Source organism: Herpailurus yagouaroundi, unplaced genomic scaffold (assembly GCF_014898765.1).
Source record: "Herpailurus yagouaroundi ecotype Mexico unplaced genomic scaffold, PumYag 203, whole genome shotgun sequence".
Classification (NCBI taxonomy): domain Eukaryota; kingdom Metazoa; phylum Chordata; class Mammalia; order Carnivora; family Felidae; genus Herpailurus; species Herpailurus yagouaroundi.
In genome coordinates, this window is record NW_024412434.1 from 12,227,064 (window position 1) to 12,244,820 (window position 17,757).

General features: G+C 40.1%; 1 long non-coding RNA gene across 1 annotated transcript; it reads left to right on the forward strand.

Annotated features, from left to right (window-relative positions):
• Positions 1–8,771: 8,771 nt before the first annotated feature.
• On the forward strand, positions 8,772–16,887 carry LOC121014578 (uncharacterized). Its single transcript, XR_005783281.1, has 3 exons — positions 8,772–8,880; positions 9,451–9,590; positions 16,776–16,887. It is a non-coding gene; the product is annotated as an uncharacterized LOC121014578 (long non-coding RNA).
• The last annotated feature ends 870 nt before the right edge of the window (positions 16,888–17,757 follow it).

Consider the following 17,757-nt stretch of genomic DNA (forward strand, 5'->3'; position numbering starts at 1 on the left):
CTCTCTGCCCTTCCCCCACTTGTGCTCTCTCTCTGTCCCTCAGAAATGAATAAACATTAACAAAAATTTTTTTTAATTTACTCTCAAGTTTTCTTGTAAGTCTTGAAGTTTTAGTTCTTACATGTATGCCTATGATCCGTTGTGAATTAATTTTTGTATATGGCAGAGTAGGGATCCAAAGTTCATTATTTTGTTTATGGATATACAGTTGCTACAACACCAATTGTTGAAAAAACTGTTCTTTCTCTGTTGAATATTCTTAGTATCCTTATTGCAAATTGATTGACCGTGAACATAAGGGTTTATTTCTGTGCTGTCAATTTATTCTGTTAATCCATATGCCTATCCTTAGGCTATAGCCCCATTTTCTTGATTATAGTAGTAGTGTAGTCAGTTTTGAAATCAGGAAGTACGAGTCCTCCAACTTTTTAAAGATTGTTTTGGCTATTCTAGATCCCTGGCATTTCCATCTGACTTTTAGGATTAGTTTGGTAATTCCTGGAAACATTCAGCTGGGATTTTGATAGGAATTGTGTTGAATCTGTAGATTAGTTTGGGGAGTATTGCCATCTTAACATTAAAACTTCTAACCCATAAACATAGGGTGTCTTTCTACTTATTTAAGTCTTCCTCAATTTCTTTCAACAAGATTTTGAGTTTTGACAGCACAAATATTGCATTTCTTCTGTTAAGTTTATTCCTAAGTATTTCATTCTTTTGTAAAGGGAATTGTCTTAATTTCATTGTCAGACTCCTCATTGCTAACAAATAGAAATACAGTCGACTTTTGCATATTGATTCTATATCTTGTATCTTGCAACTGGGCTGACCTGTTTACTAATACTAACATTTGTGTGTGTGCAACTCCTTAGGATTTTCTCTATGTAGGCTTGTGTCATCTGTGTGCAGAGATGGTTTTATTTTTCCATTCTGGTCTTGATGTCTTTTATCTCATTTCTTACCTAAATGCAGGCTAGAACCTTTAATACAGTGTTAGATGGAAGTGATGAATGTGGATGTTCTTGTCTTGTTCCTGATTTGAAGGAGAAAAAAATCAGTTTTTCACCATTAAGTGTTAAGCTGTGGGTTTTTCATAGAAGACCTTTATCAATTTCAGGAAATTTCCTTCTACTCCTAGTTTGTTGAGTGTTTGAGTGTTTCTATCATGAAAAGCCATTGTACTTTGTAAAAAAAAAATTTTTTTTGCTTCTATTAAGATCATGTGATTCTTGGTCTTTTATTGTATTAATTTGATGTATTATACTGGTTGAGTTTTGTTGGTTAAATCAACCTTATATTCCAGGGATCAACCCACTTAGTCATTGTCTGCAATTTTTTTTTTTTTTTTTTTAGAGAGAGAGAAAGAGAGCACATGAGTGAGAGGGACAAATGGAGAGAGAGAGAGAGAGAGAGAGAGAGAGAGAGAGAGAGAGAGAGAATCTTAAGCAGGCTCCACCCTCAGCATGGAACCCAGCACAGGACTCAATCTCACAACCATGAGATCATGACCTGAGGGAAAATCAAGAGTTGACACTCAACCAAATGGAGTGCCAACTACAGGGCACCCAAGTGCCTCTACAATTCTTTTTATGTCTTGCTTTTATTTTACTTTTTTTATGTTTAATTTTATATGTTTCTTTATATTTTCTTGAGGACTTTATGTCAATATTATAAGGTATATTGGTCTGTAATTTTCTTTTTTGTGATGTCTTTGGAAGCTCCTTGGATTGTTGTAAGCCTTTAATTACTTTCCTGAGTTCTGAAAGAAGTGTACTTTTAGCCATTTTTATCAGTGTTTTGCCTGCTTCTATGGAGGAGTGGGTTTTTTGAGATCTTTAATCTATCATTCCAGATGTGCTTCTGTCATTTATTTCTAATTTGGTATTCTACCTTATTGATTAGTAGGACTTTTCCATTTAACTTTTTAATTGATTCTGGATACAAGTCCTTAGTCAAATATATGCATTGTGAATATTTTCTCCTAGTTCATGTCTTACCTTTCACTCTGTGAAAAAAATCTCATCTTGTACTGTGGTGCTCAATGGAAAGATTTTGTCATGTAGAGGAAGATTAATCACTCTTGTTTTCCTGACAGGTAGTCAAGAGTAGCTACTTGTTCAAGTAGAGAAGGGTGGGCAGTGGGAATTCATGGTCATCATGCTATGTGATGTCATTAAAATTCTTCATATCATGTTATTTTATTTTTCTGTTTTTATTACTCAATATATGATATACTCTTGTTGCAAAACACTGAAGTGAAATAGAAATAAATGGCATAACGTTGGTCGTCAACACTTGGTAGATCCTTCCTAAACTTTTCCTATGAATTTGTACACAGACACTGACCCATCCAGATACACACACACACACACACACACACCCAATTAGTTGATGGAAGATTTATAAATGGGATCTACTGGCTATATATTTTGTGACTTTATGATTTTCCAGTATTATTTTTAAAGGTTGTGTATTATTCACTAGCAGAAATACCATGTTTTGATGAAGATTTAGATTATTTCCAATTCGTTATGCTGAAAAGCAATGCTGGAAAATCTTTGTCCATATACTTCTAGACTTAAGTGTAAATATTTCCAAAGACTTGAATCCCAGAAACAGAATGGGTAGGCCAAATCATAGGAACTTTCTATCATTTATATAAGTGGCAAATTGATTTCCAGAAAGGCTATCTCAAGTTACACTTTCACCTAAAGTTTATAGAAATATATATTTTTCTGCATCCTTACCAAATAATGCAGATAAACATTTTCTCTGATCTTGACAGTTGGACAGTTAAAATATATTTTAAAGTTTTATCTGTATTTCCTTAATTACCTTTGACATTAAGAATCTTCTCATGTGCCCCTTTTGATTTCCACTTCCATGAATTGTTTATTCATATCTTTCAACTATTTTGACTTTTTAAAATTGATTTATATATTCTCTTTACGTTTTCTGGAGAGTAATCATTACCTATTAAATATGGTGTAAACAATTTCTCAGTCTTATTGCTTCTATTTTAATTCCGCTTAGACTGTCTTTTTTATATCATTTTTTTAAAAGAGGGGTGCCCAGGTGACTCAGTTGGTTAAGCATCTGACTCTTGATTTTGGCTCAGGTCATGATCTCATGGTCTCATTAGATCAAGCCCCACACTGGACTCTGCACTGACTGCGTAGAACTTGCTTGAGATTCTCTCTTTCCCTCTCTCTCTGCACCACCCCCCCCCCAATAAATTTAAAAACTTTAAAAAAAAAAAAGAGACTGTCTGATTTAACGTTGTGCTTCTCAAATGTTGTCTTGTCTAGGAAGGCCTCCCTCAACTCAATATCATCAACACATGTTCCTATATTTCCTTCTAATGATTTTAGAATTTTGCTTTGTAATTTTCTTTTCTCATTTTTATGGAGAGTGACAAGTTGCCTTGCAACAGGGATTTTGTTTCCATTCTTAAATACCTCACTTGTAAATGTATGAACTTTATGGTGGTTGTAGCTCTGCATTGTTTCTAATGAGTGAGAGATTATCCAGTAGCCGTTTATTAAATTGCTTACCCTTTATTTCATGCTCGAAATGCTACCTATACCAAAGCAAAATCCCCGTGTTTATGGCAGGACTCTGGCTTAGGACCCCTGTGCTTCCATGCACTGCCTCTCTGTTTTACTTACTAGCTTCATTAACTATGTCCTCCTGACAGCAGGGAAGATCCACCCTTTTCTCTGTGCTTTTTCACTAATGTCTCTGTGACTGTTAGGCATTTTTCTCTATCATGTGATATTGAGAATAAAATTCCGATTTCTAACAAAAATTCTGACGGAATTTGATTAGTGTTATATTTATTAATCAACAAATTTGAGGTAGATGTGATATCTTTATAACATTGGATATTCCCATCTAGGAATTTGGTCTCTCTTTTCATGTGTTATGTAGTCAATTAGCTTAATGGATATCCTGGTATTGAACCACCTTTGTATGCAGGAGATGAAACCTACTTGGTCATCATGCAATTTTCCCAAATGCATACCCATGTTTGCAATATACTATGGTAAAATATTTAAAAGAGGTTTATTGCCTAACTACTTTTAGCATTTACTTTCATTATTTAAAAACCTAGTTTGGGGGCGCCTGGGTGGCGCAGTTGGTTGAGCGTCCGACTTCAGCCAGGTCACGATCTCGCGGTCCGTGAGTTCGAGCCCCGCGTCGGGCTCTGGGCTGATGGCTCGGAGCCTGGAGCCTGTTTCCGATTCTGTGTCTCCCTCTCTCTCTGCCCCTCCCCCGTTCATGCTCTGTCTCTCTCTGTCCCAAAAAATAAATAAACGTTGAAAAAAAATTTTTTTTAAAAACCTAGTTTGACGCATTAAATAATGCTTCCTGAGATTTGCCCTTTGGTAGAAGGTAAGCAGGCATTCACTCCTTTTGCAGATGATGACAAAAGGTTGAAATTAATTGCCCTGCTCCACACTCTCTGCAATTTTCCCCCTAGCTCCCAGATCCCACTGGATTTGATTTCTTAAGGTTTTATCTCTGTATTTGCACCTATATTTTCAAATTGGATTGTAATTCCCTTTATTTGAGTGCCATGCCTGTCCAATTTTGAAATCAGGTTTATGCTAGCTATACTGAGTAAATAAGGAAGTCTTTCCTTTTCTTTTTTAATACTCTTCAATAGTTTAAAGTATTAATTACCCATTACTTGACAGTTTTGCAGAATTCATCCATAAACTGGATGTATTGCCTTTTTTTTTTTTTCAACGTTTATTTATTTTTGGGACAGAGAGAGACAGAGCATGAACGGGGGAGGGGCAGAGAGAGAGAGGGAGACACAGAATCGGAAACAGGCTCCAGGCTCCGAGCCATCAGCCCAGAGCCTGACGCGGGGCTTGAACTCCCGGACCGCGAGATCGTGACCTGGCAGAAGTCGGACGCTTAACCGACTGCGCCACCCAGGCGCCCCTGGATGTATTGCCTTTTGACAGGTGTTGATATTTGCCTACTTTTCAGTATCTACTAAAGTTAATGATCTAAACAGAGTTTCTCTTTTGGAGCCAATGTCTTTTAGGTTATCATTCATTTCAGCTGGATTTTCTGACTTTGAGCACGGCCAACCAGAAAGGTAGACAAAAAACTAAAAACTAAATGCTTGAAATAAACGGACTGATGAGCTTTTTTTTTCTTTTTTCTTTTTTTTTTTTTTTTTTGGTTTTTTTTGGTTTGGATTAAAGATGACATTGTTTCTTCTTTACAAGGGGAGAAAAAAGTCTCAGTTCAGACGACTACTTAGAGGAACTAAGAGGAGGAAATAAAACTAGAGGAAATAAAACAATTCAGTTTCAAATGTTTCTTGCTCAATAATAAACTGCATCCAGATCAGCATATGACAAACCTGTATGTACTGAGCATACGGTTTCTTAAATTTTAGGGGAAAAGCTAAGCCCTTCGATAATGGAGAAACAATTTTAAAAAGTGCTTGAAAGTAGATGCAGACATTGAGATTCCTGACAGATGACGAACACTTTAGAGATGTGGCCATCTCAGGGGAGTCACGAGCTCCCAGAGCATGTGGTGGGAGGTTCTACAGCGAATCTGGCATGCCCTCGAGCTGCGGCAGGATAACCACAGAGAACACGTGTTGGCTTTGTGGCTGTTTCCACAGTGGCCCCCGCAGTCTCCATCCACTCTCTCCCAGCTGCAGGGGTGAGACCCAATAACCCGATCAAGTTCATTCCATCTGCTCTGCTGCTAAGATTGGTTCTGATAGCCAGACCAAAGCAATTCACCCCATTGCATTTTTATATAACACTTATGAGGCTGCATGTTCAGCATTCTGTGCTGGTGTTGAATTATATTTTTGTGTTTGTACCTCTAGCTAGGGTTTCAGATAATATCTAAACAGCCACATCAGTGAAGTTGAGCCTCAGGCTTCAGAAGTGGTCCTTCTTGCTTCTTTGGGAAAGGACATGACAATTTCCCAGCCTCCTGGGCTCAAGTATAGGCTTCAGAGGCTACAGCTCCAGTTAGATAAGAATGGGGCATCTGGTTTCAGGCATTATCTAAGTAAGATAGGGACTTTAATTTTGGTGTTTAGGGGTGGAATTTTGGGGTTCTAAAGCATGCTCGAATTATATCCATGATAATGTGCATTTTGCTGGAAGAGGGTTTGTTGCTGTTATCAGATTCTCCAAGGCGTCAATGAATTGAAAAGTGTTACTGAATTAGCTAGGGTTCTCCAGAGATGTAGAAGCAATAGACGATAAATTGAAGGAAGAATTGGCTTATGTAATTATTAAGGCTAGTAAGTTCCACGACATGGAACCTGTAAGCCAGAGACTCAGGAAAGCTAGTGGTGTAATTCAGCCTAGTCCAAAGTCTTGAGAGTCAGGAGAGCCAACGAGATAAATCCTACTCGGAAAGCAGGAGAATATGAGACGAGGTGCCCCAGCTCAATCTGTGAGGCTGGGAAAAAAGGGGACACATTCCTCCTTCCTCTGCCTTCTGTTCTTTTCAGTTCCTCAACAGACTGGATAAGGCCCAACCACTTAAGAAGGACAATCTACTTTACTGAATCCACTGGTTTAAAGGCACCCTCACAGACACGCCTAGGAATAACATCTAATCTGGACAGCCATGGCCCACTCAAATTAACACATAAAAATCAACCATCACAGGGGCTCCTGGGTGGCTCAGTCGGTTAAGGGTTATAACCAACTCGTGATTTCAGCTCAGGTCATGATCTCGAGGTTCGTGAGTTCAAGACCCAAACGGGGCTCTGCTCTGACAGTGCAGAGCCTGCTTGGGATTCTCTCCCTCTCTCTCTCTCTCTCTCTACCGCTCCCTGCTTGTGCTTTCTCTCTCTCTCTCAAAATAAATAAACTTAAAAAAATAATAACCATCACAGTGAAGAACCTTGGTAGAGGTTTTATAGGCCATTTTCCTCGAGTTCAGGCAAAATCACAAAGGCAGTCATCAGACACTCACTAGAGTCAGAAGAGTAGAGACAGATTTGTACCGCAGGTAAGAAATGGGATGTAGATCTCAGCTGTTCTGGAGGTAGTTTTCCATCTTGGCTGCTCTGCAGAACTTCTGGGGCATGTAGCAAAATTTCTGATACCCAGAAAAACACCCAGGTAGGTCGAATACGGCCGTATTGTTATCTGGGTTGGAAGTATTTGTGTTTCCGTCGCTTAAAGATTCCCAACGAGAGAACGTTGAGCGGGATCACCCAGAAAGGTCAAGTTTCCTGCCTTCGGTTCTACAGTCCCACAACAGATCAGGTGATAGTTCAAGATAAAAATCCCCATCCCTTCCAGTAGATAGAATAAGACAATTTATACTTGTAAAGAAAATTACTGTGTGGAATAATTACCTGTTTACTCCCAGACACCGAAGTCTAACGTGCTCAAGATCTAAGAGATAACATTAAAAGTGTGTTTGATAATACTCTTAAATGGTATTTAGGGATATTTACTGCTGAACAAACAGCCTCATAATCATGTTGGGGTTTAGCTAATATAAATACCCAGGACTTTTACCTGTTCACCAAGAAGGTTTTCACCCACTTTATGTGTTTAAAACCTTATGTTTTCTTGATATTTTCCCGAGTTTTTTGCTGTTCCATTTCATCTCATTACTTCCATTTGGAACCCCTTCTATCATAACTATCTCAACAAATTACTCATCTAAGCAACAAATTATTTCAGAGTGAATTCATTCAGAACAAAAGCATTTATTTCTAAAATTGTCATTCTCCTTGCAGCCTGTGAAAACTTATCATCATAATTAGGCACAGTCACTATTTAATTTTGATTAGTGATCTACAGAGCAAACTGTAGAAACACAAAATATCCAAATCAGGACACAGTCTGAATGTAAGTCATGTTCGCAATATACTATTGTAAAATATTTAAAAGAGGTTTATTGCTTCGCTATTTTTAGCATTTATCTTAATTATTTAAAAACTTATTTTTACGCATTAAATAATGCTTCCTGAGAATTCCCCTTTGGTTTAGAAGGTAAGTAGGCCTTAACTCCTTTTGCAGATGATAGCAAAAGGTTGAAATTAATTGCCCCATTCCACACTCTCTGCAAGTTTCCCCCTGGCTCCCAAATATATATATCTTTGAGTTCCTGATCCTTCTTGCATAATACATCAAGTATATTCTGAATTTTAAATGAGAAATATCCAACAAGAAACTTCATCAGGCATTTGCATTTAGTACAGTCATTTGTCTGTCTCTTAATTCCAATCAGGTAAACAGCAGTTTCCGATGACCAGTTTAGGAACTGAGTGATAGCAGGTGGTTTAAGTGACCCTCTAAGGAGCCTGGGATCTCTACATCCCTCACTGGTTCTTCACTCTCAAGTTTCTAGACACTTGAGGTACTGGACAGGGGTCGTCTGAGCCGTCCTCGCCGCTGTGAAAAGAGAGCAGCAGAAAGAGGACGGACTTCAGAAATCTCCATGTGGCCCTGCTTCGAGTCCTCTTTCTGCCACTGAATGCCCTGTGACCTCGGTGAAGGTCATAAATCCTGGGAGGATCAGTTTTCCACGGACAACGTGATCACTGATACCCACCTCTGAGGATTTTATGAAAAGTACATAAGGCAACTGGCTGGGGGAGGGCGAGGTCCTTCCATAAGCAGAAATGATCATTGCTGCGTGCTCCTAGAGGCCATGAACATCACCTCGTTCTCTTTTAACAAATAAAAACGCATTAAAATCCCTTCAAGAACACTCACTTTTATGTAATTATATTTTCTGACATTTTCTAACCCAGTAGCCAATATGCATTGAGCGTCTACATTGCATCAGGGATGGGGCTCGGCACTGAGGACAGAGCGGTGAACGAGATGGACACAGGCTGGCTGTGCCTGCATTTCACGGGTAATGAAACCCATCCTTCCACTTTGTGTATCTTCAGTTGTTCCACCAAGAAGTGTAATAAGTCCCCCACTAGTCTGAAAAATCACAGAAAAGTACCGTTGACCTTTGAACAACATGCGTTTGAACTCCGTGGGCCCGCTTAGATACATGGATCTTTTTTTCGATAAATACACAACAGCCCTGTAAACGTATTTTCTCCTCCTGATAATTTTCATAATAACTTTTCCTTTACTTTAGCTTACTTTATTGTAAGAATGCAGCATATAATACATGTAATGTACAAAATATGTGTTAATCAACCGTTTATGCTCTCGGTAAGGCTTCCGGTCAGTGGTAGGCTACAAGTAGTTAAGTTTGAGGGGAACCAGAAATGATATGTGGATTTCTGACAGCACAGGGGATCTATGCCCCTAACCCGTGGGTTGTTCAAGGGTTAACTGTATATTATTCCTTTTAGATAATAAGAACCTGAATTTACTGAATGCTAACTATAATAAGAATTTATATACTAACTCAACTAGCCCTCACAATAATCCTGAGGCAAGTACCATTATTACTGTTGTTTTACAGAGAAGAAGACCAAGATACAAAGAGATGAAGTTATTTGTTCACGTTATAGCATGAATATGTGGCCAACCTTGGATTGTGGACCCAGGTGGTCTGGCTACAAAGCCCCTGCTCTTGCCTTCATTCTATGCTGCTTCACACAGGTGGAGTGGGGCCCCAAAGTAGCATCATTTTCTTGGCTCCCAGAGCACATAGGACACATAAGCATGTTGTGCCCAGTGTCATGGATATAGGTTGGACAAACATCCATAGGCCACAGGACAGAAGAGAACACAGATGAATGATTGCTATCGGCTGGTTCTAGATTTAAAATTCTCCAACATGATGGAAGAGGTGGGCAAAAAAAAAATCACCCCTATGCTTCCTGGGAAGGATTCAATGTACAAACAGGACTCACCCTGAGATGTGCCAGACTGTCCTGAAAACTCATTATCTCCTTCAGTACAGGGACTTTTACTACCAAAGAGTGGGTTAAATGGATCTTTCTTGGGACTTAGTCACTTAAGCACCTGACTCTTGATTTGGGCTCAGATCATGATCTTACGGTTCATGAGTCTGAGCCCCCCCCCCTTACGCCCCCGTGTTGGGCTCCATGCTGACAGCATGGATCCTGCTTGAGATTCTCTCTCTCTCCCTCTCTCTCTGCCTCTCCCCCCCCCCCAAATAAAATAAACTTAAAAATAAAACTGTTTCTTGGGGCTCCTGGGTGGCTCGGTCAGTTAAGCATCCGAATCCTGGTTTCGGCTCAGGTCACGATCTTTCAGTTCGTGAGCTGAGCCCCGCATCAGGCTTTGCACTGATAGCACGGAGCCTGCTCAGGTTTCTTTGTCTCCCTCTCTCTCTCTGTCTCTCCTCCGCTTGCTCACTCTGTCTCTATCTCCCTCAAAAAATGAATAAAAATAAAAATAAAAACTTAAAAACAAAAGGGTTTCTTTACTGAGGACATTAGAAAACAAAAGTAGCAGGGTCTTCCCACTGTGGGCTTAGTAAATAAATTGTGGCTCTGAAATGGAGGGGCTCGGGGGTGTTTGGAGAGGATAAGAAAAGAAGAATTAAATCAAGATCTGTAACCAACAACCCTAGCAGCGACCCACAGAAGACTGGCTCTGAGGGGAGGGGTGTCACCACCTCGTGCGGAACCGTGCCTGGTCCCCATCAGCCACCGTCACACCCATGGCCCCCTCCACATCTATGACTGTCATACTAAAATATAACACTGATGCTGGTAGATGGCTGGACCAGTGCCAAACACACAACTCAGTTTTCTAGGCCGGTCAGCAGTTCTCCTGGAGCCTGGCAAGAAAGCCCTGCCAAGACAGCTCCACACAGAAGGGTGATTGACGGGCCTCACTGGGTCTGTTCCTTATGAAGTTTGTACGTGACACGTACAGACGGAATCAGAGCCAAAGGGGGCAGGGCAAAAGTGGAGAGACACAGAGACCACAGTAAGGAGAAGTCCTAACACAGAAGGAAGCTCCTTACTAGCTGCAGGGGCCGCAAAAGAGGCAGATCATAGCTGAGACGCCCTAACCGTGGCGTTCACCCGAACCAAGCAAGGATGTCCAAGATGAAGTTTACGAGAGGATCACTGTGGCATCACAAGAAAATATCGGAACACCTATTCACATTTCTTTATCTCATTGTTTCTTCATTGTTATTATTTGTGTACATTTTAAAAATACATATATCGGGAAGAGCGTGTTCAATTTTTTCCCCTGCTGAATGATTAAAAACACTGGAGACCACTGCAGAAAGTATACAAAGCACTCAACACCCGCTGCTGCAGGGACAGCCACTGTAGACTGATGTTGCATCTTAAAAATGTTCCTTTTCTCCGTGAGGCAAAAGAACTGTGGTTGCTGTCTGTCCTTCTTCTCTCTTTGTACTTCCTTGCATTAAATCCCCAATGACTAGGCACCCCAAGTGTGTCCCTGGCAATAGCACAACCAACAGACAGAAGCCAATTTTGGTCTATGTTGTCCCGAGGACAACAGCCGTACCTGTCAAGAGACGGGGGAAGGGAAGATCAGATAAGCTTCAGCGGTAACTCAAGTGGTCACAGAGAGAGTGTGCAAACTGTACCCAGACACTGTCAGGGAGAGGAGGAATTTGGAATTGAGGCTAGCGTCTCGTTGCCCTGCATTCAAAACTATATTTTTTCTGTGATTCATTCTCTTTTGGATGTAGCGTCCAATGTGCTTAACTTGAGTATGTTATTGTATTTTATTTTATTTTATTTTTTAATTTTTTTAAAGTTTATTTATTTTTGAGACAGAGCATGAACAGGGGAGGGGCAGAGAGAAAGGGAGACACAGAATCTGAAACAGGCTCCAGGCTCTGAGCTGTCAGCACAGAACCTGACGCGGGTCTCGAACTCATGGACCGCGAGATCATGACCTGACCTGAAGTCAGACGCCCAACCGACTGAGCCACCTAGGCACCCCAACTTGAGTATTTTAAACTGAACTTCTAGGTAGCTATGCAGTGGGGTTCCCTAGGGATCACGTAACATTCACCATTTCAAAACATAAAGAAATTTCAAGGAAAGTTCTCTGAGAATAACCAAACTTTCACAGATTTTCATCAAATGTCCTACCTGCTCTATTGGTCTGGTAGCTGAAAATGTTTTCCAAGAGAGAAGATCACAGTGAAAGCTGCAATAAAGAAATGACAAGAGATGCTGCACTAAGAAACAAAAGTAGAAGAAATTTCCAAACCAAAACATTGAAAAGATTTTAATGATTTTATTCAATATCATTAAGCAAAAATGAAACAATTGTCAATATGAGGTAACATGGCATTTTATACCTTTTATGCTCTGAATTCCTGATGGTAGAATTCATGAACGTGGTGGAATTGATCTATGGGTGATAAGCCATCCTTTCCATATTCTATACATCTGAAAACTTAGCTATGTTTCCTCATAAATGATTGTTCTTGCAAAAGGAGAAAATACAACAGTAGTGTTTGGCTTGTAGATAGCATCTTTCTTTGTTGATTCCATTCAACCCAGCTTAAAATGTCTTACCATGTTAAAGTACTAGAAGTTGCTGTTATTATATAATTCATGACACCGTTGTTCCAAAAGATCCATCCAACCTCCAAAAACCTGGTCAGGTTGCTTTCAAACACCTCCAAGCTCTGGTTAAGTGCCCATTTCTATTCGGCAAGGCTGTGGACAATCACAAAGCAAAATTAATCATGGTCTCGGGGCTGAAGGAGCTTGCACTCTGGCAGGGAAGACAAAATATGCGCACAAATAATTATAATACAAAATCACATATACTATAGACTGCAAAAATCGCATAAATAAAATGTGGAAGGATATCAGAAAGGGAATGCTCACTTCTAATGCCGGGGTTGGAAGTGGGGGTATCAGGAGGTTTACAGAGAAAGGCACATTTGATCGAGACATTAAAGGAGAGTTCTGATTTAGGAAGCCAAAAGAGGGTGAGAGGAGGAAGAGGGAGAGGAGAGGGAAAGAGGTGGGGAGGAGAGGAAGGGAGCTGGGAAGAGAGGCAGGAGGGTGGGGAGAGGGGAATCCAGGAGAATGGTACTTTTTAAGAGAAAGAATAGACAAACTTGGAGTCCAGTGAGAAAACAAGTGATAAGACAGAGTTAACTTTAAAGTAGTTAGAGACGAGTAAAGGAACAGGTCGTAAAGAAGGATAGGTTGGTTGGCTAAAAGGCTCTGGTTAAAACAGTTTCTCTTACCTTTGCCTATTTTCTTCCAGCTTTATTTGTCCCCACCCCATTTTAGAGCTCCCATAAACTACCGACTTTGTTTACTTGTTTCCTTATGTGACTCTCTTCCTGAACCAGAAGCTCCCTGAGGGCAGGGCTGGTGTCCTTTTCCTCTGTGTGACCACCGCCCAGGGTGGAGCTAGGCACCCAGATGTCTGTGGGATGAGTGAATGCCACACCTTAGGAACCATGGCTGTGAAGTAGCAGTCTAGTTCTGTTCAAGATTTTGCACCGAGGGGTGCCTGAGTGGCTCAGTCGGTTGAGTGTCCGACTTTGGCTCAGGTCATGATCTCACAGTCCGTGAGTTCGAGCCCCGCGTCGGGCTCTGTGCTGACAGCTCAGAGCCTGGAGCCTGCTTCAGATTCTGTGTCTCCCTCTGTCTGCCCCCCTGCTGCTTGCATTCTGTCTCTTGCATCGTCTCAAAAATAAACATTAAAAAAAAAAAAAGATTTTGCGCTAAATGACGGTGTCTCAGTGTTGACTGAGGACTAGCTAACGTGTACTAGACCCTTAGCACATTGCCTGGGACATAGCAAGTTTTTCATTTACGTTATCTTATTAACATTAAATACAGCCCGTCAATGACACTTGGAAGGCTGCTCAAGATGTCAGCGTGACACGGGTTTTGTGTTTCAAAGCACAGGGGCTGAATAGTAACTGCTTTATTTTGGAATCTAAAATAATACCAACATGATTCTCTTTCTGGTGTGGGTGTGTATGTGTGTGTGTGTGTGTGTGTGTGTGTGTGTATATATATATATAATTTTGGTATATGGTACACATACAGAAGGATGGAAAAAGAATTCACACATACAGTGTGATGTATGATTATGTGGTATATGTGCTGGGCATCAAAGTCCAAGATATAAAATGAAATATTGGTTGCTCCTCTAAGCCCCCAGTCTGTACCCTCCTCATTGAGACCCTCTGTCTCTTTTTAGAGGTAACCACTGCCATGATTCTTATGGCAGTTCTGTCCCAGCTGTCATAGTTTTCCTTTATAATTTTATCCCTTAGGAAGTATGGTTTCTCTTATTTTTCAATTTTACATATATTAAAAATATACTGTGGACATTCTTATGTGCTCCACTTCTTGTGCTCAACATTGTGTTTGTAAGATCCTTCCCCCCAGAAAAGCTCTAATTTTTTTTACATCGTTGAAAGAATTTCAGCATACTCATGTACATACCACAATTTATTCATCCGCTTCATGGTTATGGCCACTTTACTGTTAATGGACATTTGGTTCATTTACAGCTTCAGACTATTATCAAAATTCTGGTTAGAACATTCTTACACATGTCTCCTGATATGCAAATGCATGCATTTCTCTAGGGATATACCCAGGAATAGGACTGCTGCGTCCTGAGTTCTGTGGAGCTCCCATTTCATTGGAAAATGCAAACTGTATTCCAAAGTAATCACACTAATTTCTACTCCCACTAACAGTGCGCGAAAGCTCTCATTCCTCCACATCCTAGCCAACACTTGTTTGTATCACATTTTTTTATTTTGCCACTCTTGGTGTGTGTGACATTGGCTTTCTGTTCTCAGTACGACTTAGCTTGTGCTTCCTGATAATTAGTGAGCTTAAGCATCTTTGCTTATTCTTATCAGTCATCTGGATTTCCTTTTGGCTCATTGGGTTGTCGATCTTTTTCTAACTGACTTGTGGATATAGTTCTTTGTGGATTATGTGTTGCAAATGTCATCTCATTCTGTGGCTTGTATTTCCACACTCTTCAAAGAGGTGTCTTTTCATGAGTTTAATTACTTTAATGTCATTTTAATATTCTCTTTTTTAAGTTTATGTATTTATTCTGAGAAAGAGAGACAGAGCACACAAGTGAGCAGGGGAGGGGCAGAGAGAGAGGGAGAGAGAGAATCCCAAGCAGGCTCTGCACTGTCAGCACAGAGCCCACTGTGGGGCTCAGTCTCACAAACTATGAAATCATGACCTGAACTGAAATCAAGAGTCATGATTAACCGACTGAGTCACCCAGGTGCCCTAATCTCATCTCTGTCTATCTCATTTTAAAATGTTGCCCAATGCCCTGGAGATGTTTATAAATATATAAACACTTTCCATTTTTTCTTTCACATTTAAGTTTGTAACCCACTTGGAGTTGATTTCTGTATATGGTGTGAGGAAGGGGTCCGGGTTCATTCTTTTCCCACTTAGATACCTAGTTATCTTGGCATCATTTAATGAGAAGACAATCATTTCCCCAACTGTCCTGGAACATCTCCTTTGTCATATATCATATCAAAATTTACATGAGCCTGTTTTAGCTATCCCTATTCTCTTCCTTGGGGCTATTTATCTGTAACAATACCACAAAGTCATGATTGCTGTAGCTTCACAAGTCTTAATATTTGGCAGAATAAATCCTCTCTCCTTGTTACTCTACTGCAAGAGTGTCTTGAATATTCTTGGGATTTTAAAAAATTTCTTTATAAACTTCAGTATCAGCTGGTCAATATGGTAACCATTCTATTGAGATTTTTATCAGGATTGCGTTGAATATGTAGTTTGATTTGGGAAAAGTTTAAATCTTTAGTATATTGACTCCTTTAATCCATGTACATGGCATATCACCCCATTTATTTAGATATTCCTTAATTTCTCCCAATAAGGTTTTAACAATCTTTATAGAGTATTTGTACATCCTTTCTGAGATTTTTCATTAATGTGAAACTCTTTTTTTCCTTTTTACTGTCAATTACCAAATCAGTTATGCTAGCTTCCATTTACTGGGCCCTGCTGTTTTTCACGTTATCATATTAGCCCCTTCAAATACACTATGTGTTTTACTCCTCACAACAACCTTATTAGGAGGTCCTATTGTTATACCCATTTTACTTATGAACACACTGATGCTCAAAAGAGTTAAATACTTCACCCAAGTTCTTACAGTTAGTAAGTATCCAAGCCAGAATTTGATCCCAGGCCTATCTGATTCCCAAATCATGCTATGCAACCTCTGTGGGAGACATGCCCCTGAGGGAACTGAATACAAGCAGATATACTTTGAGGGGGATGAGTCAGGAAAGATTGGTGATGTGGGGCACTGGCCTGGGAGGGTGTGAGGAGGAAGGGATCCCAAGCACTCAGGAAACTGAAGCAAGTCGTTGAGGTGAGCACTAATGAGGGAATCACATAAACTGGGAAGGTGCTAAAAACGAGCATCCCTGCAGTCACTATTTTTCTTAAGGCAAAGAGGAGTCAGTCAAATAGCCTGGGGGCTCTTAGGGGCCAGGTTTGCTTTAGTGACATCACTCTTGGACCCACAGAGGCCATATTAGGAGTTTACGGTCTTCACTTGCCATTTCCAAACTGAGTTTCTTACCCAATTTCCCAGTCTCTTTCAACTGGTACCTTTCACCTGGATTTTCACCTTGACATCTTTCCCTGAATGCTTGCGGCTGTTTCCTCAAGCCAGTATTGAAGCTAATTTGGGAAAACACATCTATATTGAGTACACAGGACATAGGAGAACTATGTCTTGCTCATATAGAAGATTTTATGAACAAAATTATTTGATATAGTTCCTAACCACCAATCCGCATTTTTTTTTTAATAGTTAAGAGTACAACTGGCCAAGAACTCTAAGAAGCAGGTAACGCTACAGATGCTCCAAGATTCTTAACGTCTGCCACTAGACTTCAAAATGATGCTCTTTAACAGTGTTGGTGGGGGCGCCTGGATGGCTCAGTGGGTTGAATGTCTGACTTCCGCTCAGGTCTCGATCTCACGGTCTGTGGGTTCGAGCCCCGCGTCAGGCTCCGTGCTGACAGCTCGGAGCCTGGAGCCTGCTTTGGATTCTGTGTCTCCCTCTCTCTCTGCCCCTCCCCTGCTCATGCTGTCTCTCTCTCTCTCTGTCAAAAATAAATAAACATTAAAAAATAAAAAGATAAAAAAAACAGTGTTGATGAGCCTGCCTCTTGAATTCCTCAGAAAATGCATGTTGCACTGCAGTTGATTTTGAAGAGAGATATCTGTGCTAGGCGAGCGGCCATTAAGTGCAGCTTTGGAATAATTGGCCTTCCTCCATTGTTCGGTTTATAATAGCTGCAATAACTCAGACTGCTAAAATAGATCCAATTATGTAGAAAAATATTAAAGAAACAACAAGCATTTCCATAGCTACCATACCTTGCCTAGAAGGTAAGCACAGGGTTTTTTTTTTTTCCTTTTAGTATGTGACTATACGAAAATTAAACGTCCAATAAAAAGTGCAGAAGTCCAGATACAAAAATACAGAAGAACACCCCCACTTAGTACAGGTGCAGACAGTCCTGCAAACGACAAAAGTTAAAGTACAGCGAGATATTGCTAGCCTGTAAAAAGTAGGAGGCTTGATCTGTTTTATTAATTTAAAAAAATTGGGCATGATATTTAGCACGGTATACATTTGTTTCAGAAAAACGTTGTAGTACACATTTGTATATCTGTGTCTACTGCAAATACATAAAATTTTAAATGAAAATAAATCAGCAAAACAAATTCATAGATTCAATGTGCATTTTCTCTCGTGGTTAATGCATGTTATCTGAGATAAAGGC